Source organism: Dreissena polymorpha, chromosome 15 (genome assembly GCF_020536995.1).
Source record: "Dreissena polymorpha isolate Duluth1 chromosome 15, UMN_Dpol_1.0, whole genome shotgun sequence".
Classification (NCBI taxonomy): domain Eukaryota; kingdom Metazoa; phylum Mollusca; class Bivalvia; order Myida; family Dreissenidae; genus Dreissena; species Dreissena polymorpha.
The window spans coordinates 3,130,009-3,156,858 of record NC_068369.1 but is presented as its reverse complement, the minus strand read 5'-3'; the positions used below and the strand labels follow the sequence as shown (position 1 = coordinate 3,156,858).

The window sequence follows — 26,850 nt, the reverse complement described above, 5'->3', positions numbered from 1 at the left end:
AAGAGGCCATAATTATTACAAAATGCTTCATAGAGTTGTCTGCTCTATTTTACAGGTTGGGGTCATGTTGGTAAACAAGTATGCAAAATATGAAAGCAATATGTCAAGGGACAATGAAAATAATTGGGGTAGTACGAAAACTTTAGCATTTGCACGCTACCGCTAACGCAGACGCTAAAGCAGACCCTGGGGTGAGTAGGATAGTCGAGCTAAAGCCTAGGAAAACTAGGAAATACAAGGAAATACTAGGAACGCTGGAAAGCCTGTAGAGCCAATACAGGAAGCAAAATTTCAAACTCCTGCAAGATATCATTAGAACAAATGTTCTTTATTAAATTTCATGAAGATTGGACAATAAATGTGACTTTTAGAGGTTTTACTATAGCCATATAAGGAAACTGCCCCACCCTCTGATGGCCATGATTTTCAACCAACCAGACATTGGGACAGATTTACTGACCAAGTTATATGAAGATTGGACTAACTAGTGACCTGAAAATCAATAGGGGTAATCTGCCAGTCATGATCAATGTACCTATGAAGTTTCATGATCCTAGGCCTAAGCGTTCTTGAGTAATCATCCGGAAACCATCTGCTGGACGGACGGACCGACCGACATGTGCAAAAGAATATACCCCCTCTTCTTCGAAGGGGTCATACAACTGTGACTTGTAGAGTGTGAACAAGGTTCTGCTTTAGCCATATAAGGTAAAATGCCCCTCCCCCTGGCGACCATATTTTCAACACACCGAACCATTTTTGAACTCATCAAGATATCATTAGAACTCATGTGCTAAGTTTCATGAAGATTAGACAATAAATGTGACTTTTAGAGCCTCTTGAGTCTCTTGACGTGTTCTTAAGGTTTTACTATAGCCATATAAGAAAATCTGCCACTTCCCCTGGCAGCCATGATTTTCAACCAACCATTACCATTTTCAAAAACGTCCAAGATATTATTGGTTTGCCCAAGATATAATTGGGACATGTGTTCTGACCAAGTTTCATGAAGATTGGACCATAAATGTGGCCTCTAGAGTGTTAACAAGGTAAATGTTGACAATGCACAACAGACAAAAAGCTCACAATAAGCATGTTGTGCTCAGTTGCGCTAAAAAAAACACAGCCTACCCTACCCAACTTTTTTCAGATCATTGCTCTACCCACAGCAATAATATTGGACCCTAGCTAAAAATTAACAACAAATACATAAACTAATACTTACTTTCTGCCAGAAACAAATATGGTGCTGATTGGCTTCCAAATCCAACAGTACATGTGTAATCACCCTCATCAGAAACAGATGTGTTATGGATATTTATCACAATAAATCCTATATTCCTAGTTGCACTATATTTTGACTGTACTGAAATATGTGTCAGAATAGTACCACCATTTTTTGAGATGTCGAATCCACTTGTTACTGTAATAGCTCCATCTGTACAATTCAATGTTGAGGATTTATCTATTCTTCCATAACTTTCCTTGCCCGTTAACACACTTACTCCTGAAAAGAAAATTAATCACATAGTTAACAAGAAACATGGACCACAACAAAAACAGGTATAATAATTAATTCATTTTAAATAATTATGCAATTCCTAGCTAAGTTTGCATGTATGCTACTTTCAGCTCAACTCCTCCATCCAAACTTAAGTTATTGAGCGCAAAAAGTGTTTATGTAACATAAGAAACAATAAAATTAACCCAAAAGGCCTTTTTTTTTTAAATGCAATATTTAGCTAGTTTCACTATGCAGCTCTATAGCTTGAACCTAAAGTAAATCTAATATTCACAACTTGACAACACTTAAATATCAATTTTAAAGTACTTGTTAACAAAAATCAGATACACCAATTTCCCATTATGAAGATTTCACGATGCGAATTTTCCCAATTTCAGGTTTTTTGCGCTAATTTTACGGAATTGGGCTGGTACTGAAACTTTTCCCAATTGGACAAAAAAAACAACGCTGCGTCAGTTACATACACATCAAATTTTCAGCACAATATCTCCATTTTAATGATAAACTATTTGTCTGTTTTTAGTTACTAAGAGAGCTGAACTTTGACCCAACTCAGTTGAAATACATTCCAAAACAAGGTTTCCTTGCAAGTTTGTTTAATCCAAAATTTTCATCAAAATTGGTTAATGCAAACTTTTGACCGGAAACCACCTGTAAGCTGTTTTTGTATTTTTAAAAACAGTGACCTTGGCCATGACCTGTCTAGCCCGAAATACAACTCCAAGCTATGTCTGAGAGCAAGCTGCTTTATGCAAAGTTTCTTAAAGTTTGGTCCATGTAAACAACAGTTATTGCCTAGAAACCACCTATTTGACAATGTGAGACATAAGCAAAACTATTAAGGCCTAAAAAAAATATTTGTGTTTCCGGTTACCCGACCGACCCTGTTTTTAACCGCCAACTCAAAAGTTTTTTCTGTTACTAAAATTGCATTCGAATTTAATGTCCGAAATTTACGCAACTGCAAAAAGCGTCTGAAAAGTTCAGAACTGTTATGTTTGTTAATGTTTTGCTTCATTGACATTTATTCAAGTCAATAAATGCTTTATTCAAATTGAAGTCGTTAGTTTTCAACGAATATTTATTTGAACAGTAATTTTCAGATAAAGACAAAAGTTTTTTCTGTTTAAAAATCCGCATCCGAATTTTTTGTCCGAAATTTACGCAACTGTTGAAAGCGTCTAAATCGTTCAGAACTGTTATTTTTGTTAATGTTTAGTTTCATTGACATTTATTCTAGTCAATAAATGCTTTATTCAAAATGTAGTCTTAAGTTTTCAAAGAATATTTATTTGCACAGTAATTTACAGATAGAGACAATCTGGATCAAACATCTTTTTGTTAAGAACTACAGTCAGTCAACCAGTTTAGAATCACCCGGCAAAAAACGTTAATTCTTTTGACCACAATAATTTCTTTCGGGATTTAGTGTCAATGTGAGAAGATGTAAAAATAAAGGGTAAAACTAATTTGTATGACAACAGGTTAGGCCAGACGGCAGATGCAGTTATTTGTCAAAAATAGCCATATAAAGTTCACCTTTCGGAAAATTATTAAAAATCATTCAACTTACAGTATTAGTATTTCAAAACATTGTCATGGCATTTGTTTTCAATCAACAAAAAGTAGCTGAGTTCCGTTTAACTTTTTGCTGCATTTATCCCCCCTGTAAGGATAATACAAAATCTGTCTTGCTTAAACTTTGTTAATTTATTCCTTTACCTAATGTGCAATGTATACCTTAGACACTTATCATTTTGTTTTTAATGGGGCATTATGGAAAATTAAATACAAATTAATCGGAACTGCTGATTATCCGCAACTGGTTGACAAACTGTATATATCTGAAAGTTAGTACTATGTTGTCATGCATTTCACACTGCTGATACATGAAAATAATGACATTCTCATTGAGTTAAATATTCAATTAAGTGTTGTGATAAGAAAAAGAAAAAAGACTACCTACCGACCCACTTTTTTTAGGGCATGTTACCAGAAAAAAACCTATTTTTTCTTTAGGCCTAAGTCGGATTTAAAACTTCTTTGAAATCCTGATAAAAATGGCTTTTACAAATTATAAGCAATACCGAATTCCCGTACCGGTGAATTCCTTACAGTGCAAACCCTCTAAACTGGATCCTCTCTATACTAGAATCTTCTCTAAACCGGACAAATTGTTCGGTCCCATATTTTTTCCTATAAAACCATGCGTAAACCATGCATAAAATATCTCTTCAAAACCGGAATCCCCTTTTTTGATGTAGGAAGCAGTGCTAAATTTTAATAAGCTTAATGCTATCTCATTTTGAATAGTTTATTACATTTGCTAATTGAGTGTCATAAAATGATGATTAGCAGAGTTATCCAAGCACGTACATTTAGATTTTCAAATTGGCAAATTAGATAACTAAGACTGCCAACGCTCAGCTGCGGGTTTTAAATTTATTTTTTTTGAGGTCGCATTGACCTTGATCTTTGACCTAGTGACCCAAAAATGGGTGTGGCGTGTAGAACTCAGTGTCAGAGAAATATGGGACTGGTTCTGTATTGTAAGGGCTAAGTCATGGCTGATCTCTGGTTCAATCATACAAGAAAAGGCACTGAGCTTTGTTTAGTGTGTGTCTTTCCACATACGGCTCTGTAAATGACCTTTTGACAGTAAAATAGTCAATATCATTCGATCTTGGGGCATAAGTCGCTTACCTCTAACAGAAAGGAACTGACCAGTTCTTTGCAGCCCAAGATATCATTAGAACAAATGTTTTGACCAAATTTTATGAAGACTGGACTATAAATGTGACTTATAGTGTTAACAGGGTTTTACTATAGCCATATAAGGAAAAATGCCACTCCTCCTGACTGCCATGTTGTTCAACATACCAGAACAATTTTCGAACTCTTCCAAGATATCATCAGAAAAAAATGTTCTGACAAAGTTTCATGAGGTGGACTATAAATATGACTATTAGAGTGTAAACAAGGTTTTAATATGCCATACAAGGAAAAATGCCCCGCCCCCTGGCGGCCATGTTTTTCAACAGACCAGAATTATTTTCAAACTCGTCAAAGATAACATTAGCAAAAATCTTCTGAACAAGTTTCATGAAGATTGGACAATAAAAATGGCCTCTACAGTGTTAACAAAACAAGGTTTTACTGTAGCCATATAAGGGAAAATGCCAGCCCCCTGGCAGCCATATTTTTCAGCAGACCAAAAACATTTTCAAAACAAGGGCTGTTTGTAAAACATGCATGCCCCCCATATGGGCTGTCCGTTGTAGTGGCAGCCATTGTGTGAATACGTTTTTTGTCACTGTGACCTTGACCTTTGACCTAGTGACCTGAAAATCAATAGAGGTCATCTGCCAGTCATTATCAATCTACCTGTCAAGTTTCATGATCCTAGGCATAAGCGTTCTTGAGTTATCATCCGGAAACCATTTTACTATTTCGGGTCAACGTGACCTTGACCTTTGACCTAGTGACCTGAAAATCATTAGGGGTCATCTGCCAGTCATTATCAATCTACCTATCAAGTTTCATGATCCTAGGCATAAGCGTTCTTGAGTTATCATCCGGAAACCATTTTACTATTTTGGGTCACTGTGACCTTTACCTTTACCCTAGTGACCTGAAAATCAATAGGGGCCATCTGCCAGTCATTATCAATCTACCTATGAAGTTTCATGATTCTAGGCATAAGCATTCTTTAGTTATCATCCGGAAATCATTTTACTATTTGGGGTCACCGTGACCTTGACCTTTGACCTAGTGACCTGAAAATCAATTGGGGTCATCTGTGAGTCCTGATCAATCTACCTATCAAGTTTCATGATATTAGGTATAAGCGTTCTTGAGTTATCATCTGGAAACCATTTTACTATTTAGGGTCACCGTGACTTTGACCTTTGACCTAGTGACCTCAAAATCAATAGGGGTCATTTGCGAGTCATGACCAATGTTCCTATGAAGTTTCATGATCCTAGGCCCAAGCGTTCTTGAGTTATCATCCGGAAACCACCTGGTGGACGGACCGACCGACAGACCGACCAACATGTGCAAAGCAAAGACCTATAGATAACACAGATTGGAAACTTCGCGCCTTATCGAGCTATCTCTCGGCGGGGTCACGTGGTCGAGAAACTGATAAGAACACTTGAGATCAGCAGACGATTTATTCCATGAATCAATCGGAGTAGTCCGGAGATAGCCGGTGTATCACGATTGCGATAAGATAGCGACGCGTCAGTAGCAACGGCTACGATTATCGAGCAAAGTTATGCGAAAATGTTACGGCGCTGTAGAAAGGCGGCTGTAACTTGGTCAATAATGATCGATTTTTATAAAATAAAGTTTCATAGAAACATGAGTAATTATGTTTTTAAAAAATCTCGATTTTATTTACCTACAATAAGAATTTATAATGCCGCGATCATTGAAGAAATTGCGCTAAGAACTTCCAAATCGCGGCGAGAATGCTGTTGAATAGTTTATTTGAAAGGCTTTTGCTGATAAAATATTCTTGTATAATTTGGTATTTCAAACAGTTAAAACCTAATAAAATATTATTATTTCAAAACGGATAGATATATGTGGACACAAAGATGTAGGTATCTGATTAAAACAACATTACAGTAAAATAAATGCTATGATCGTTCGATCCAAAAACGGTTTTAGTTAGACTTATTTCAATATTGATTGTGTAGATTTTTTTCCATTGTTTAATTCTCTTTTTATTTAGATCTTATTCATGAGTTATAGGTTATTAAAGTTTTGTTTGTAATCCAGTTTTTTTCTTTTGGTAATTAAATTAAGCTTTCAGTATCGTGGGCTAGGATTTCGCGAAAAGAAAAAAAACAAAAACATTTCAGGCGTGTGTTAATCGTCGGATCAATTAGCAAACTGAGATGCTTTGTGTGTTTTTTCTTTACTCTTGAGAATTAATTAAAAGAAGGGATTCTTACTTCAATTATCAGTTTGCGTTGTTGATTGATTTTAATTGTGTGATCAGTGGCCGCGGCCGGCGAATTCATTCTTAATATGTCATTGTGATGTCCAATTAAGGTAAGTCTTTGTTGTGAATGTGTTAGATTTTAATATACATGTTTAAAATAGTACGTTATAAACACGGTGAAATGCTGTATAAAACTGTTTAAAAAAAGGCTATTCTCGATTGTGTATCTTATAAGTTGGACATACTAGTAAAAATTCTTACTTCAACGATATGGGAAGAGAAATAGAAAAGTTTTTCAAAAAGAAACAAACCACTATGGCGACAGGTGTGAAAAATGATTGAATGAAATAACAGTATAAAATTGTACAAATTGTACAAAGGCAAAATCCTTTAAAATGACTTATTTTCGTCTACTTTTTATAAATCATACCTAGAATTACATATCACCAAGCATAACAATCTGACTTAATCGATTTGGGATGAAAAATGAAAAAGTTTATCAAAAAGAACAAAAACACGTTTGACAGCTATCTTGTACAACAGAAGAAAAGAGCTTAAAATTGTACCAACATTGTAAAAGGCCAAATACTTTAAATTGAATATTTTCTTCTAGTTTGTTTAAATCTATACTTAGATTAACATATTGCATAGCATAAAAAATCTAACTTCAAAGATATGGGATGAGAAATAAAATAGAAAAGTGTTTCAACAAAATACAAACCACTAGATTGAATGAAATAACAGTATAAATAGTACAAATTGTACAAAGGCAAAATCCTTTAAAATACCTCATTTTCGTCTACTTTTTATAAATCATACATAGATTAACATCTCACCTAGCATAAAAATCTTACGTTATCAATTTGTGATGCTTAATGAAGAAGTTTATAGAAAAATGCGTCGGGCCTTTCAATTTTTCAAAAATTATCGAAAATGAACAAATCCAGTGTTCTCTTTCAAATTCCGATAAATTAATAATTAATTAGAATAATAACTACCAAAACCTAAAGAATTATCAACACAGAAAATAAATACTTATTTTTAATCACACAAAAAATATTCAATATGTCTTTTTTCAACGACCGACTTTGCTCACTACGTTAAGTTCGTAACGTTGTGCTTTCAGGCATTCATTGCTCTGCAAACTGACAACCGAGCGCTAAAAACACTAATTAACACATTAAAATTGTTAATAACAATATCAAAATAATATAAACTTACCAGATCATGCTCAGAATACCCTACGACATCAAATATTAACGTCTCATTACGAAGAATAATTGTTTGCTTTATAAAAAAATGGCCGACAGCAGCTGGAACAGGGAAGAATCTACAGGTACACCGGCATTTCAAAATCAATGTCACGTGACCCGCGTCCGCCGATAGATATTATCGCATATCGCTATAGCGAAGACGAGAGATTCCAATCTGTGTTATCTATAGGTCTTTGTGCAAAGCAATATTCCCCCTCTTCTTCGAAGGGGGGCATAATAAAAAGAAATCTGCCATGCACCTCTGGGCCTTGCTTTAAAACAAACTGGAACTATTTTCAGACTCAACTTGAAATGATATTTCCAATTAAAACAACAATCAACCCTATTTAAAACACAAATCTTTGATAATCACACCAAATCTAGTGCCCTCATCGACCTCATCATCGATAAACTGTGTGCTATAACAATTTGTATTCCACACTTATCAGTCTGAAGGTCTTTGATGTGTGTTCCCAGCTTGGGCCTATTTCCAGGAACTAAGGGATCATCACATTACCATTTCAAAAGGCATCAATGAATACTACTGTACCAGAACAATTCAGGCACAGTGAATAGAGAATTAATTAGTTGCTGATTATCAGGTGGCTGAATGGGTTCAATTGGAGAGATAAGAGTGCATTCCCGACAAGCCATGCATTCATGATTGGAGGTCAAAAACAATTTAAGTTATATACAGTTGTTTCTCCCCTAAGTAATTTTGTGTGAAATCAATATTACTACTTAAAATTTTGAGAATATTTAATAAAGGGTTTTTAGATGGCTTTAGGCCAGCATTTTTTTATTATTTGTTTTACGGGAAATTTTTCAAAAAAATTGAGTCGGGAGGGATAAATAAAAATAAAATCATGAAAAGTGAGCAGTCTACCAAAATAATTAAAATAAAACTGTCTAAACTGATTTTTTTTTTTTTTGAAAATTTAAAATTAAGCCAATTTAACCTTGTGTATACTTGCATTAACCTTTAAGTGTTTTATATATCTTATTACACTGTTGTAGAAGCTTTTTATAATAATAGTAAACAAATTTTTATATATATTTATATGTAAAAGCACCTTTCGCATGTATTATACTATATTGCTTCAACAGAGACCATTAACCACGCCAGGTGTGTAGTGTACGTATTATAGTGATCGTTAAACTTTTGTTGAGTGTTAATCATATGTATGTTTATAACAAATATAGCATGCATTTGACTTAAAAAAAAAGGATTGAAAACTTTTTAAATTGTTTAATAGCTTTAAATAACAACCAACTTTGTAACTTTCATCCATGGGTGGAATATGCACACTAAAAAATACTATTTAATATACAACAGACTAGCTTTATATCATGATAATTTGTATCAATCATGAGAAAAAATGAGCCACATAACAGGAAATTGAACCTTAGGGCGATTGCGACCATTTTGGCTCCAAAAGAGCAGTCTGATCAGGATCCAAACGGTTAAACATAATTGTCATTCAGTCAGTACTTCTAAAGATGTTAAGCGAACACTTTGGATCCTGATCAGACTGCGCTTGAATTGATCTTGATCCAAACTTTGTGTAGTGAAAGTTCTAGTACATAAAATGTGAATATTTTATTTAAGAAACCGTGAGTTATAGACTTATAAAAACATGTGCTGCATTTCATTTTATATTCAGAGAGAGTTATAGTGTTTATATATGTAAAGTGAACACAAGAGGCATGACTACAATATTTGGTGTGTAACATCGTTATGAGGTTCTCTTTGAAGTTTGTTCAAATCATGCAGAAAATTTGCCCGGCCTACGGGTTACTGTTTTGCTTATAAATATAAATAATATAATCATTCTCTGAAACCGCAAGGCCCTTTGGTTTGTTGGGTTGCATGCCAACCATATAGTGGTTCTTTGCTAAGTTTCCTCAAAGCATGTCTCCGTGGTCAAAACTGTTTGCGCTTCAGGGGTCAACTGATTTATATAGATTAATGACTTTGATAATCCCTAACAACACAAGACACCGCAAGGGTCAGGGGTTCAATATTTGGTGTGTAACATGTTAGTGTTTACTTCTTCTAGGTGTGATCAAATCATACATTTGGAGTTAAAAATAACCCGTCCTTGTTTCACATGCTTAATATTTACTAATATAATAAAGAGTTAAACAATTATTGTTCTCAAAACGCATGGGTTAGGTGATAATTATTTTGTATGTGACATTGTATGGCCGTAATCTTCGTAGGTTTTGTATCATGTCCATTTGCTTCACATTAGCCCCAACAAAATATTGAGGCTAAAGACACAATATACCAAGAAACCTAGATTTATTTCATTGAACATTTTCTTAAGTGAAAGCCGCATAAAGAATTAAATAGCACATGTAGCAAGGATTTAAATTGTTCTAGTAGAATTACTCTGCTGACTGTATATAACTTACTCGCAAGATTAATTATATAAAGAACACAACTTTTGAACTATGTAATTGTATATTTTAAAATAGTATTTTATTTTAAAAATTTCGTAAAAGACTCACAGTATTGTCAAAATAAAATGGTGTAAACTTTTGCACATATTATTTTGTTCCTCTCTTATTCACAGTTTAAGTTCAAATGAAAATTTCTATGGAATGTGTTGTCTGTATTTTTTTAAGGAGAAACAGCAATAACATGTTTTGGATATATAATAAACAGAGAGAGCTATATAAATGTGAAGAAAATAATAACCCTTGGAACAAATAAATAGAGCCGATTGAGTACCAGGGCCCTTGCTAGACATGGGGGATTGGGGCCGGGGCACATAGAGGGAGAAATTTCACGTCGTTTTCTGCGAAAAAGGGAATTTTTCAAGATCTTTTCACCAATCATTCAACACTAAATATTGCTCTATTTTAATGTAATTTACATAAATATACATTTAATCAAGGTTTATAGCAAGATACCAGCTGGCAACATAGGTATAAAAGTAAAAAAAATATTTATTTTTTTTGTTTTTGAGAGGGGAATTTTAAGTTGAAATAGGGGAAAAAAGTTTACTATTTTCAGGTGGGAATGCGGCCGAATTTCGGCCCCAAAAATGGCAAAACGAGGGCCCTGAGCACATTTATCAACAGAGCCTGAGGTGTGATAAATATATTTGCATTCCTTGCAGTACAAATCTTGCAGTATGAAAAATGAAAAAATTATTTACAGTTGATAAAACATCATATTTCGACTAAATAATAACTCATTTTTGAAAAATAATGTCAAGAAAAATAAATAAAACTTTCTCGTGACTTTGACGGACATATGAACATCGGGACCCAATGTTATTTTCTTCAGAAGCTGTGTTGCATACTTTTTTTCTAAATAAAGAATATATATGGGTGGGTGGGGAATGGGATTATTGATGCAAGTACCTGTGGTTCAGTCCTCATGTTCATTATGAAGAAACGTAAAGTAGTAATTCTTGGACATTTTCGGGATGTTGATTTTTATCAATAAAAATATTACAGGATATGCATTTTAATAAATACGCATATTTATTAAACCTACCCAAAACTTTTTAACACACAGAAATTTATCGATGGTGACACCTCTGCATCATCTGCAAAATCTCATTATTATTTTGAATTTCGTATCACATAATATGGGCATGATGTCAACAATGGTTTTCTGAAGATTATCTTTTCTAAATGAAATTGTTTCTGCTCCGTTTTTAATTAATTTGATTTTAAAATATGCTACATTTGTCTCGTTGATGTTTATGTCCGCCATTTTGGAAATGCAATATGAAACTCATTTGTTAAATACTCACCGATTGGCTAATAGCGTGTGGTATTGGCTGCAATAGCCAATGAAAATCGCTGACGTTTTACAAGTCAAATTGGCACATCTAAATAAAACGTATTATAAACAAATTTTGAACAACACTTTCGGCAATCTGCGCATTTTTTTTTTCTAGTTATGGATAAAATACCAGGTCGGCGGGTGAAATGTAAATAAAACAAGAGCACCGCCTTGCGGGTGCAGACCGCTCATCTATTTTCTTTTTAAAGGTGAAGGGACTCTCATTTTCAATCACAAAGGAGGGAGGAGTGGAGTGAAGAGGGGTGTATAGTGTGGGGTTGTGGACATTTATTACATTATCTTCCAAAAAAGCGAAAAAAAAAAAAAAAAAAAAAAATCGGGGGGGGGGGGGGGGGGGGGGGGGGGGGGGGCGATGGGGGGGGGGGGTTTGGGTGCGATGGTTGGACGGTATTTCAAACATAACCGTTTTTAAAAAAAAAAAAAAATGGGGAGGGGTATAGTGTGAGGGTGTGGTGGTAATTTGTGAGATTATCTTAAAAAAAAAAAAAAAAAAAAATTAGGGGGGGGAGGGGGGGGGAGGGGGGGGGGGGGGGGGAGGGCACGGGGGATGGTTTGGGTGGAGTCTATTGTGGTATGTCAGGTAAGAGTAGTTTCATCAAAGTATCAATCAAATCTAATCATAAATAAAGAAGTTATGGCAATTTTAGCAAATTTAATAATTTGACCTTGAGAGTCAAGGTCATTCAAAGGTCAAAGTAAAATTCAAGTTGCCAGGTACAGTAACCTCATGATAGCATGTAAGTATTTGAAGTTTGAAAGCAATAGCCTTGATACTTAAGAAGTAAAGTGGATCGAAACACAAAATTTAACCATATATTCAAAGTTACTAAGTCAAAAAAGGGCCATAATTCAGTAACAATGACAACCAGAGTTATGCAACTTGTCCTTTTACTGTACCCTTATGATAGTTTGTGAGTGTTCCAAGTATGAAAGCAATATCTATGATACTTTAGGGGTAAAGTGGACCAAAACATAAATCTTAACCAAATTTTCAATTTTCTAAGTATAAAGGGCCCATAATTCCGTCCAAATGCCAGTCAGAGTTACATAACTTTGCCTGCACGGTCCCCTTATGATAGTTCATAAATCTTGCAAGTATGAAAGCAATAGCTTTGATACTGTAGGAATAAAGTGGACCTAAACACAAAACTTAATCAAATTTTCAATTTTCTAAGTATAAAAAGGGCACATAATTCTGTCAAAATGCCAGTCAGAGTTACATTACTTTGCCTGCACAGTCCCCTTATTATAGTTAGTAAGTGTTGCAAGTATGAAAGCAATAGCTTTGATGCTTAAGGAATAAAATGGACTTAAACACAAAACTTAACCAAAATTGCCAATTTTCTAAGTATAAAAAGGGCACATAATTCTGTAAAAATGCATGCCAGAGTTATCTAACTTTGCCTGCCCAGTCCCCTCATGATAGTAAGTAAGTGTACCAAGTTTGAATGTAATAGCATTGATACTTACTGAGAAAAGTGGAACTAAACGCAAAACTTAACCAAAATTTTCAATTTTTTAAGTATAAAAAGGGCACATAATTCTGTCAAAATGCACGCCAGAGTTATCTAACTTTGCCTGCCCAGTCCCCTCATGATAGTAAGTAAGTGTACCAAGTTTGAATGCAATAGCATTGATACTTTCTGAGAAAAGTGGACCTAAACGCAAAACTTAACCGGACGCCGACGCCAACGCCAACGCCAAGGTGATGACAATAGCTCATAATTTTTTTAAAAAAATAGATGAGCTAAAAAACGAAAGTGACTTTATTTTTATATGTATTTGTCGAAAAATAGGGTGGGTCGCTGCTGTAAAACAGATAATAAAAAAATGCTGGACTAAAGATGATTAAATCAATCATTGTTTTAAACACATACACATATTTATTTTTTAACGTTGCTATTATGAGGTGTTTGAATGCGAGCTTAAATGCAGGACTTTGCTGTGTGAAGAATGTTGTGTTTAAGGGTCATATCGTTACTTTTTTTCACATACCAACGCTTCACAAGATATTAGGCCAACATTTTTTTATTATTTGTTTTACGGGAAATTTTTCAAAAAAATTGAGTCGGGGGAGAGATAAAAATAAAAATAAAAGTGCGAAAAGCGAGCAGTCTACCTAAAAAATAAAAATAAAACTGACTAAACAGATTTTTTATTTTATTTTTAAAAATGTAAAATATCAGCCAATTTAACCTTATGTGTACTTGCATTAACCTTAAGGTGTTTTATATATCTCATTACACTGCTGTTGAAGCTTTTTATAATAATAGTCAACATACTTTTATAATATTAATATAATATTAATAGGTAAAAGCACCTTTTGCATATATATTGCTTTAATAGAGACTAAACACTCCAGGTGTGTAGAGTAGTTTAGTGATCGTTAAACTCTTGTTGAGTGTTTATCATATGTATGTTTATAACAAATAAACCATGCTTTTGACTTAAATTGAAAAGACTTGACAACTTTTTACATTGTTTAATAGCTTTATCAACCAACTTTCTAACTTTCATCCATGGGTGGAATATGCACATTAAAAATGACGGACATATTAACATCAGGACCCAATGTCATTTTCTTCAGAAGCTGTGTTGCATACTTTTTCCTAAATATAGTATATATATGGGTCGGTGGGGAATGGGATTATTGATGCAAGGGTAGCAAGACACTTCGACCCCTTGACACTTCGACCCTTACCCATGTTTGATGACACTTCGACCTCTTGACACTTCGACCCCTATTTTCAGTATTATTGTTGATCTTGAAGACACTTAGAACCCGTAATCACTGAATTAGTAATTAATGTTGTACTTTTGGGTTGTGACTATTCTATTTAAATTCAGCAATACATATACTTAGAAACTACATTAGATGACGTATGAGTTGACGGCAATCGACATATAATATTTGCCCAAAACCAATAACTTAAACTCCAACAGAATGCCAGGAAGTGGTACCTTGACAGGACATTCAGGGTTGTCAAAAAGCAGTTCAAGCAACTTTGGTCAATTCATGCGTTCATACAGGAGGGCGAGTCAATGAAACAGGTTACACTAAAGTACGGTCTGATGTCAGGATGCAGGAAACAGGACTACATAGCCATTTTACAGAGGGTACTCGACATTCTCCCAGAAGCTCCTGTCGTTGATTGCTTCTGTATGGACTTCGAGATATGTTTGTCGCAGGCACTTCGACAGGTATTCCCAAGAACCGTTCTGAAAGGTTGTGCCATTGGTCCCAATCTGTGATAAAAATATGAAGGACTTTGGTCTCATCAGGACGTACAGGGAACGCTCAACTATGCACCAGCTGATTAGTTATCTGTTTGCTTTACCTTTCTTTCCCGGCAGGGATATTAGGAGAGCTTTTCAACGCATGAAAGATCGTGCAGACACTAGTTCAGAGAATGTACGTGATTTCTTTGAAATGTGGAATACACATGGGTTGACACCACACTTTTTTCAACAGAGGAGTGGTCTGTGTACAGGCAGCCTGTGCGCACCAATAACAATACGGAGGGCTGGCACAGGAAATTGAACCAGAAGGCTGGGAAAGGATCCCTTCAGTTCTATGTCTTGGTACCTTTTCTGCTTGAAGAGGCCAAAACGGTCAACATCAATCACTAGCTGGTATCGCAGCAGAACTTAATCAGAAACAGAAGGGCTGTGTACGTATCAATGGACCAGAGAGTTGGGGAGATGTGGGACCAGTAAGACAGGCACGACATTGTTTGCGAAGAGTTCCTGACAAGAATCGGTGATATTTATCGACGTATTTAGAGGACATTAAAAAGTTGCCAGACTGAGGGTTTCAAACAAGGACTGTTTGTGATTGTGCTGTATGAGAACAAGCAAAATATCACTCATGACTAAGAAAAATATTTCTTTGGTTTCTTAAGTTAATATTAAATCCTATATTGAAATTAAAAATATCATAAATGTTTGTAAAAATGAACTATTAAGCAATGTATTAAAGTGCATTTTTATCATATTCCACACACAATATTATTATGTTTTCTTTTTCCTTAATAAATTGATATCACAATACCTTTTGTTTTTATTAATTGATCATTTAACATATACGATTCTAAGTGTGTTTGTAGTAAATACCGGTTATTATTTTTATAAGTGATTAAACAAGATGTGTTTGTGAAACACAATGTCCCCCTATATGATGTTTGACATTGTAGGATGACCTTGACCTTGTGAAGGATGACCTTGACCTTGACCTTTCACCACTCAAAATGTGCAGCTCCATGAGATACACATGCATGCCAAATATCAAGTTGCTATCTTCAATATTGCAAAAGTATTCATAAAATAAGCGATTTGGGCCACATATATTTCACCTCTGACCTTGAAGGATGACCTTGACCTTGACCTTTCACCACTCAAAATGAGCAGCTCCATGAGATGCACATGCATGCCAAATATCAAGTTGCTATCTTCAATATTGCAAAAGTATTCATAAAATGAGCAATTTTGGTCACATATAATTGACCTCTGACCTTGAAGGATGACCTTGACCTTGACCTTTCACCACTCAAAATGTGCAGCTCTATGAGATACACATGCATGCCAAATATCAAGTTGCTATCTTCAATATTGCAAAAGTATTCATAAAATGAGCGATTTTGGCCACATATATTTGACCTCTGACCTTGAAGGATGACCTTGACCTTTCACCACTCAAAATGTGCAGCTTCATGAGATACACATGCATGCCAAATATGAAGTTGCTATCTTCAATATAGCAAAAGTTATTGCAAAATGTTAAAGTTGGCGCAAACAGACAGACAGACCAACAGACCAACAGACAGACAGGGCAAAAACAATATGCCCCCCACTACTATAGTGGGGGACATAAAAAAATGTCAAAGTATTTCATGAAACCCTGTTGAAAGCCCTACTACACTGTAACTCCAATATAATGCAGATGACGGGGTCCAAGCCACGCAACAGCGTTATAGCGGACAGCGTTATAAGTTTTGAGCTTATTTATTTACAAAGGCTATAAAAACAGGTGTAGTATAGCCTATAATATAGGTCGTGTGTATTGTCATGCTGTGTTGTCATTCGCAAATACATGCATATAAACCGAATCGAACGATAACAGTATACATACCGCTTTTCTAACGTGCACATTTATCCGATAATCCAATATAATTACAACATCACTTACGAAAAAATAATGTTAAACATTTATGACAAGAAATATGTTTACGAATTTCGTAAACAAATTCATATGCCTACGCCATTTTTCAGAAAAATTAGTACAGTGCATTATGGGACACGGCTTTCATTGGACGAGCAATTTTAAATATAGATTGAATGCAATACGATACATGTACAAAGAAATATTTTATTGCGTCATACGCAGCATGTAAAAAACGTGTTTCGTGGACTTTCTGAAAACAGGCAAAACTTTAAGTGCATCTCTGTTAACTATTACACTGCGTTAGCATGGTAATAAATCGTCAGGATTTTTTAATTTATTTTTGGTATACGTACTGAAACATTAAACCAGAGCTCCAGATAAGGGTCGTATTTTCGTAATTACGAATTATTTTCAAGTCCGTTATGTATTTATTTTAAAATCTTGTCGTACCATTAAGAATTACAAAATCAAGTTACGAATATTATTTTTACATCGGTTCGTATCATTTTTATTGAGTTCTTTTCGCGTATTAAAGATCTTTGCGGTGCTTAAATAGAATGGTTATCGGGTTTGTTTAAAAAAAGTGCATTTTTTTCCAATAAAAGCGGCGTATACAGTCTATCTGTCAAAAAACAATGGCAGCTCCCAGAGAGCGTCCTAAAAAACTGCAAAGCGTCCAAAACCACGCTTTTAACATATTGTACGCAAAGTGAGCCGAAGTTAAATGTTTAGAAAGACATTATAGAAAAGATCTTATACGATGGTGTATGTTCAGTTGCCGACACAGTCGGAAATGCTAAACAAAAACGCGGCACAACGGGTCCAAACTTAAACACAAACATTGAACGAGTGGAAGGGACAAGTCCCGTGGCTAATCGTTGAAAAGATTGAAGGGGAGAACGGTTTAATATGTAAAAATTCATCTAAGGCATGCAATCTAAGCACAGTTTGGGCATATGAAGGTATTTTAAAAATAAAATTGTATAATACTGAAAAGACACTATTGAACTCGTATAAATAAAGTTGCTAGTATGTTTATTTTGATTTTTTTGCTTGAAAATAACCATTATTATTTATTTTTAGATCATTTAGAAAAAATAAGAATTATTTTCAAAAACTTAGTAGTAACGTTAAGAATGAAATTTCAGAGTTAAGAATTCTTTTTGAAAATCTGGTAGTAATTTAAGAATTTCACAAAACCTTATCTGGAGCTCTGATTAAACACACACTAAGATATTTTTATTTATCAAGCATGTGTAACATATAATAAACGATAACACACTTACACAGCCATAGTTTATACAATGAAAAACAATGCACGACAAATACAAAACATAAACAGGTAATCGTTTTAAATAACTTTAATTTGATAATTATTCTGCTTGCACTTCCCTTATTGAAATAAGCGCACCGAACCGCTCTGATAGGGAATACATGTAATACTGGTAAACACGGACTCGCGAGTTTTCACACCTTTGTTGACAATTTACACAACAGATAAACACCAATTAGCTGTCGGGTGTCGTTTAACCTCTAATCGATTAAAATCAGTTAAACGGACGGATAAAGCAATCAAGCTGTGATCGCCGGCTTCTTCGAATTTTCTGAAAATACATGAGGTTGCATAACATGGATTTGAATCAGAAATGGACGGTTGGAGAAAAAGCAGGATCCAAGGACCCCCCGCGTTATATTGGACACAGGGTTATAACGGACCTCACTATATTGGAGTTACAGTGTATACATATTCCCTCTACTTGGCAATTCTTTCTTTTCTTCAAGTATGACATACATTACAAAAATCAATTCCAATAAGAATAATTATGTTAAATATATTAAAAAAACAGGGGTCAAAGTGTCTCAAAAATCAAAAACAGGGATCTGAGTGTCTCAAAAAATAGGGGTCTAAGTGTCCTAAAGGGGTCGAAGTGTAATCTTTCAAAACACAAACAAAGGGGTCGAAGTGTCAAGGGGTCGAAGTGTCTGCCATTCGATGCAAGTAGCTTTGGTTCAGTCCTCGTGTTCATCATCAAGTAACGTAAAGTATTAATTCTAGGGCTTATTGGGATGTTGATTTTTATGAATAACAAGAGGGCCAAGATGGCCCTAGTTCGCTCATCTCAGAGGAGTCGGTTCATTCAATCTTTACCAAATGTCAAAGACAAACATCCTGGTCAAGTTTCATCATTATTTCATCTGTGAGTCATGATCAATGTACCTATGAAGTTTCATGATCCTAGGCGTAAGCATTCTTGAGTTATCATCCGGAAACCATTTTTCTAAGTTGAGTGCCCGTGACCTTGACAGCCATTGTGTGAATACGTTTTTTGGCACTGTGGCACATTGACCTTTGACCTAGTGACCTGATAATCAATAGGGATCATCTGCGATGAAAACTCAAAAGTGACTTTTATTTTTATTTGAATTTGTCGAAAAATAGGGTTGGTCGCTCCCGTAGAACAAACAATATAAAAATGTTGGCCTTAAATATTTTGTTGCACTTCATCCCCAACCAATTATCATCATAATAATCCTCTGCAGAAAGGAACAAAAATAAATAAATAAAAATTTGGCAATTTAACTATTTATCTTATCCGCAGAATTAATATTCAGATGACTGCATGGAGATAATGAATATCATAATATGCATCCATTTCATTCACAGTTTACATTGGTAATTTCTAAGTAGAGTATTAACATGGTTACACTATAAAGCCAATTAAGGAAAGCTACCCCATCATGTGGCAGCCATGTTTTTCAACAGACTGTAACCATAAAGATTCTCCACCTAGATATCTTAACAACAAAATTATTGTTGTGACTAAGTTCATTTGTCTACAAATGTGCCTTCTAGAGTGATAACAAGGTTTCACTGTAGCCATAAAAGGAAAACTGCCCTACACCCTGGCGGTCAATGTCTTTCAACAAACCAGAACCATTTAGAACTCAGCTGAGATATTAAAAGAACAAATGTTCTGATTTTTTTCCGGAATATTGAAATATAAATATGACTTCTAGAGTGTTAACAAGGTTTTACTATAGCCATGTACGGAAAACTGCCCAACCACCTGGCGGCCATACATTTATCAACAGACTGCAACCATTTTCAAACTGAGCTGAGCTATCATAAGAACAAATGTTCTAACCAAGTTTCATGCAGATTGGAATATAAATGTGACTCCTAGAGTGTTAACAAGGTTTCACTATAGCCATATAAGGAAAATTGCTGTGCCCCCTGTCGGCCATGTTTTTCAACAGCTGTGGAACTCAGCTGAGATATTATTGGGACAAATAATCTGACCACGTTTCATGAAGATTGGACTATAAATGTGACTTCTAGAGTGTTAACAAGGTTCCACTATAGCCATATAAAGAAAACTGCCCCGCCCCCTCGCAGACATGTTTTTCAATGGACCGGAACCATTTTCCAACTCAGCTGAGATATTATTGGGACAAATATTCTGACCAAGTTTCATGAAGATCAGACAATAAATGTGGCTGTATTGGCCTCTAGACTGTTAACAAGGTTTTACTATAGCCATATAGCCTTATAAGACAAGAGCACCGCCTTGCGGGTGCAGACCGCTCATCTATTTTCTTTTTAAAGGTGAAGGGACTCTCATTTTCAATCACAAAGGAGGGAGGAGTGGAGTGAAGAGGGGTGTATAGTGTGGGGTTGTGGACATTTATTACATTATCTTCCAAAAAAGCAAAAAAAAAAAAAAAAAAAAAAAATCGGGGGGGGGGGGGGGGGGGGGGGGGGGTTGGGGGGGCGATGGGGGGGGGGGGGGTTTGGGTGCGATGGTTGGACGGTATTTCAAACATAACAGTTTAAAAAAAAATGGGAGGGGGGGGGGGGGGGGGGGGGTATAGTGTGAGGGGGTGTTGGTAATTTGTGAGATGGTCTTAACAAAAAAAAAAAAAAAAAATTGGGGGGGGGGGTGGGGTGGGGTGGGTGTATAGTGTGAGGGTGTGGTGGTCATTTGTGAAATGATCTAAAAAAAAAAAAAAAAAAAAAAAAAAAATAGGGGGGGGAGGGGGGAGGGGGGAGGGGGGGAGGGCACGGGGGATGGTTTTGGTGGAGTCTATTGTGGTATGTCAGGTAAGAGTAGTTTCATCAAAGTATCAATCAAATCTAATCATAAATAAAGAAGTTATGGCAATTTTAGCAAAATTTAATAATTTGACCTTGAGAGTCAAGGTCATTCAAAGGTCAAAGTAAAATTCAAGTTGCCAGGTACAGTAACCTCATGATAGCATGTAAGTATTTGAAGTTTGAAAGCAATAGCCTTGATACTTAAGAAGTAAAGTTGATCTAAACACAAAATTTAACCATATATTAAAAGTTACTAAGTCAAAAAAGGGCCATAATTCCGTTACAATGACAACCAGAGTTATGCAACTTGTCCTTTTACTGTACCCTTATGATAGTTTGTGAGTGTTCCAAGTATGAAAGCAATATCTATGATACTTTAGGGGTAAAGTGGACCAAAACATAAATCTTAACCAAATTTTCAATTTTCTAAGTATAAAGGGCCCATAATTCCGTCCAAATGCCAGTCAGAGTTACATAACTTTACCTGCACGGTCCCCTTATGATAGTTTATAAATCTTGCAAGTATGAAAGCAATAGCTTTGATACTGTAGGAATAAAGTGGACCTAAACACAAAACTTAATCAAATTTTCAATTTTCTAAGTATAAAAAGGGCACATAATTCTGTCAAAATGCCAGTCAGAGTTACATTACTTTGCCTGCACAGTCCCCTTATGATAGTTAGTAAGTGTTGCAAGTATGAAAGCAATAGCTTTGATGCTTAAGGAATAAAATGGACCTAAACACAAAACTTAACCAAAATTTTCAATTTTCTAAGTATAAAAAGGGCACATAATTCTGTCAAAATGCATGCCAGAGTTATCTAACTTTGCCTGCCCAGTCCCCTCATGATAGTAAGTAAGTGTACCAAGTTTGAATGCAATAGCATTGATACTTACTGAGAAAAGTGGAACTAAACGCAAAACTTAACCAAAATTTTCAATTTTTTAAGTATAAAAAGGGCACATAATTCTGTCAAAATGCACGCCAGAGTTATCTAACTTTGCCTGCCCAGTCCCCTCATGATAGTAAGTAAGTGTACCAAGTTTGAATGCAATAGCATTGATACTTTCTGAGAAAAGTGGACCTAAACGCAAAACTTAACCGGACGCCGACGCCAACGCCAACGCCGACGCCGACGCCAAGGTGATGACAATAGCTCATAATTTTTTTTCAAAAAATAGATGAGCTAAAAAAATGCCCCACCCCCTGGTTCCCATGTTTTTCAACCAACAGGACCTATTTTTCAACTCATCTAAAATATTATTGGGACAAATCTTCTGACAAAGTTTCATGATGATTGGGCAATAAATATGGCCTCTAGAGTGTTAACAAGGCAAATGTTCAGGACGCACAAAGAACAACAGACAACGGAAAAAAAGGCGATCACAAAACCTCACCATGAGCATATTGCGATAAGGTGAGCTTAAAACAAGAAAATGATGGAAAAATGGTGATCACAAAAGCCCACAATTAGCATGATTTTCTATGGTGGACTAAAAACATGCAAGGCACAATGAACAAAAGGTTATCTCAAAAGCTAACCATGAACATGTTCTTAAGTTATCTAAGAAGTGACTGAGCTGCATATATATTTACCTTCCATAAGTCTCAAGGCTTGAAATAAACATACAAGTACTGCACAGTATCTGGCTAAGGAACTCATCCTGCAAAAGAAAACGTTAATGACTTTAAACTTTAAAATGTCATATTTAATTTTCAATGCCTATTTCAATTTTTTAACAAACTACACTTATTTACAAACTCAACGAAGATCTCAAAACAAAACTGTTGTTTTAATGTTCCATGCAACCTTCATAATGACTCGGGGACATAAATGTGACTTTTAGAGTTCAAATGGTTTTACTGGTCACAAATGGAAAACTTCAACGCCTCATGCTCAGTCATGCTTTTTAATTGATCCAAACCAATATATTAACTTGTAAATGTTCTCAGCAAGTTTCATGACAATTGTGCAAATGGGACTTCTAGAGTGTTCACAAGCTTTTTACTTAATTTGACTTAATACGTTTTTGACCCCAACTTACCTAGTTTATAACTTTTGAAAGAAGCATTTTTCCTCTACACAAAGTTTGAATACGAAAACAGTACCATTTCCAATTAGATTTTTTTTAACATTCCTTATTTGAACATTTACCAAATGTGTTTGTGAAACACAATGTCCCCCTATTTGATGTTTGACCTTCTAGGATGACCTTGACATTGTGAAGGATGACCTTGACCTTTCACCACTCAAAATGTGCAGCTCCATGAGATACACATGCATGCCAAATATCAAGTTGCTATCTTCAATATTGCAAAAGTATTCATAAAATAAGCAATTTGGGCCAGTAATATTTGACCTCTGACCTTGAAGGATGACCTTGACCTTTCACCACTCAAAATGTGCAGCTCCATTAGATGCACATGCATGCCAAATATCAAGTTGCTATCTTCAATATTGCAAAAGTATTTATAAAATAAGCGATTTGGGCCACATATATTTGACCTCTGACTTTGAAGTATGACCTTGACCTTGACCTTTCATGCCTCAAAATGTGCAGCTCCATGAGACACACATGCATGCCAAATATCAAGTTGCTATCTTCAATATTGCAAAAGTATTCATAAAATGAGCGATTTTGGCCACACATATTTGACCTCTGACCTTGAAGGATGACCTTGACCTTGACCTTTCACCACTCAAAATGTGCAGCTTCATGAGATACACATGCATGCCAAATATGAAGTTGCTATCTTCAATATAGCAAAAGTTATTGCAAAATGTTAAAGTTGGCGCAAACAGACAAACCAACAGACAGACCAACAGACAGGGCAAAAACAATATGTCCCCCACTACTATAGTGGGGGACATAAAAAACCAATATCAAACAAGGGCTGTTTGTAAAACATGCATGCCCCCCATATGGGCTGTCAGTTGTAGTGGCAGCCATTGTGTGAATCCGTTATTTGTCACTGTGACCTTGACCTTTGACCTAGTGACCTGAAAATCAATAGGGGTCATTTGCCAGTCATGATTAATGTACCTATGAAGTTTCATGATCCTGGGCATAATAATTTTTGAGTTATCATCAGGAAACCATTTTACTGTTTCGAGTCACTGTGAACTTGACCTTTGACCTAGTGACCTGAAAATTGATTGGGGTCATCTGCCAGTCATGATCAATGTACCTATGAAGTTTCATGATCCTCGCCATAAGCATTCTTGAGTTATCATCCAGAAACCATTTTACTATTTTGAGTCACTGTGACCTTGACCTTTGACCTAGTGACCTGAAAATCAATAGGGGTCATCTGCCAGTCATTATCAATGTATCTATGAAGTTTCATGATCCTAGGCGTAAGCATTCTTGAGTTATAATCTGGAAACCATTTTATTGTTTCGAGTCACTGTGCCCTTGACCTTTGACCTAGTGTCCTGACAATCAATAGGGGTCATCTGCCAGTCATGATCAATGTTCCTATGAAGTTTTATGATCCTAGGCGTAAGCATTCTTGAGTTATCATCCGGAAACCATTTTACTGTTTTGAGTCACTGTGACCTTGACCTTTGACCTAGTGACCTGAAAATCAATAGGGTCATCCGCCAGTCATGATCAATGTACCTATGAAGTTTCATGATCCTAGGCGTAAGCATTCTTGAGTTATCATCTGGAAACCATTTTACTGTTAAGAGTCACTGTGACCTTGACCTTTGACCTAATGACCTGAAAATCAATAGGGGTCATCTGCCAGTCATGTTCAATGTACCTATAAAGTTTCATAATCCTAGGCGTAAGCATTTTTGAGTTATCATCCGGAAACAATTTTACTCTTTCGAGTCACTGCAAACTTGACCTTTGACCTAGTGACCTGAAAATCAATAGGGGTCATCTGCCGGTCATGATCAATGTACCTATGAAGTTTCATGATCCTAGGCGTAAGCATTCTTGAGTTATCATCAAGAAACCATTTTACTTTTTCGAGTCACTGTGAAATTGACCTTTGACCTAGTGACCTGAAAATCAAAAGGGGTCATCTGCCAGTCATGATCAATGTACCTATGAAGTTTCATGATCCTAGGCCTAAGCGTTCTTGAGTTATCATCCGAAAACCATCTGGTGAACGGACCGACCGACCGACCGTCGGACTGACCGACCGACATGTGCAAAACAATATACCCCCTCTTCTTTGAAGGAGGCCATAATTAAATAAGCAAAGGGGCCTTTTCACGTTTTGGTAAATTTACAAAACTTAAAAAAAATTGTTTAAGATTCGCAAATTTTCGTTTAGTTAAGATATTTATAAGGAAAGAGTCATACTGAACATTTACCATGCTCTTACATATCCATTATATGCATCTTTTGACGATTTAAAAACCTGAAAATTATAAAGCATTGCAATGCAAAAGGATTGAATAATTTGGAGAGGTCTGTTGTTGTCGTTATATTTTGTGAAACTACGAGGATTGCTTATATAGAGTATAGAATACATCCATCATCGTATGAGTACGGATGACCGAGTGGTCTAAGTGGCAGACTTTTACTCCAGAACTACAGAAGTCAGTGGTTCGAGCCCAGATGAGGGTTACTTTTTTTCTTTTTTAAATTTTATTCTTTTTTTTTTTACTGGAGATTTTTAGATCCAATGTTTACATTTATCAATATAAAGCATTAAATGACAAACTGCAAAACATGCGAAAACTGTGAAAAGGCCCCTTTAATTGATATCCTCTGCTGAATACATTTTAATAATTGATGGGTGCAGATGGATTAATATGAAAATACCTGTAAAATAACAAATAGTAGGGTTATTTGTTTTTAGTCTGTTGGCTTAAGCCAATGGACTATATTACCACAAATCAATCAGGTCAGTGTTTATCAAGGGGTAAAAATGTTCGAATGTAGTTGGAAGTTGGCAGACAAAATAGATACTATATTTAACATAAAATTTTCGAATTCTTTCAAATTTTCACTAAAAAACTTTGTTTCAAAATATTTCAAACATTTTTTTCTGATAATTTTTCTAAGACCATTTTTAGTGATTTTATTAAGACCATTTTTAATGAAAAAAATGTTCTTAGAAAATAAAAAACAAATTTTTTCGTAAAATAGCTGTTACTGGCAAAATACGTGACAAATACCTCCACATGCCGCATTGATACAGAATATTTTGCTTGTTGTCTTCACAAAAAACAGCGGACACAATGCTCAATGTTTATAATGCACTAAGTCACCCCCTTACCTAGTTTTTGGCCTTGCATGGCCCATGTTCAAACTTGGCATAGAGATCATCTAGACAAAACTTCTGACCAAGTTTGGAGAAGACATTGGATGAAAACTACTTGAATTAGAGAGCGGACACGGGGCGGCATGCTGAATGTTTAAAACGTACTAAGTGACCCCGTGACCTAGTTTTTGATCTGGCATGGCCCATGTTCGAACTTGGCCTAAAGATTATTTAGATAAAACTTCTGACCAAGTTTCGTGAAAATGGGATGAAAACTACTTGAATTAGAGAGCGGACACCATGCTGAATGTTAAAAAACGCAAGTGATCCCCTGACCTAGTTTTTAGCCCGGCATGGCAAACGTGGCGTAGAGATCATATAGATAAAACTTCTGACCAAGTTTGGTGAAGATATTGGATGAAAACTACTTGAATTAGAGAGTGGACAACATGCTGAATATTTTAAATGCACTTAGTGACCCAGTGACCTAGTTTTTGACCCGGCATGACCCATATTCAAACTTGACCTAGACATCATCTAGTTACAACTTCTGACCAGGTTTGGTGAAGATTGGAATAACAACTACTTTAATTAGAGAGCGGACACCATGCTCAATGTTCAAAATGCACTAAGTGAAATCAGCGCACCAAACCGCTCTGATAGGGAATACATCATTACATGTTATAAACACTCACAGGCGAGTTTTTCACACCTTTATTGACATTACACAACAGATTTAAACCAATTAGCTGTAGGTGTCTTTTAACTTCTAACTGATTAAAATTGGTTTTACTGACGGTTGAATAAA

At 35.5% G+C, this 26,850-nt stretch overlaps 1 long non-coding RNA gene across 1 annotated transcript in view; it reads right to left on the bottom strand.

The window, feature by feature from the left end:
- Positions 1–1,231: 1,231 nt before the first annotated feature.
- The window catches only part of LOC127860048 (uncharacterized), a 37,577-nt gene continuing 11,958 nt past the window's right edge, over positions 1,232–26,850 (bottom strand). Inside the window, exons 2-3 of the long non-coding RNA XR_008039578.1 lie at positions 22,413–22,480; positions 1,232–1,507 (exon numbers count right to left, since the gene is read on the bottom strand). This is a non-coding gene — a long non-coding RNA (uncharacterized LOC127860048). The remainder of the gene's footprint in view (positions 1,508–22,412; positions 22,481–26,850) is intronic.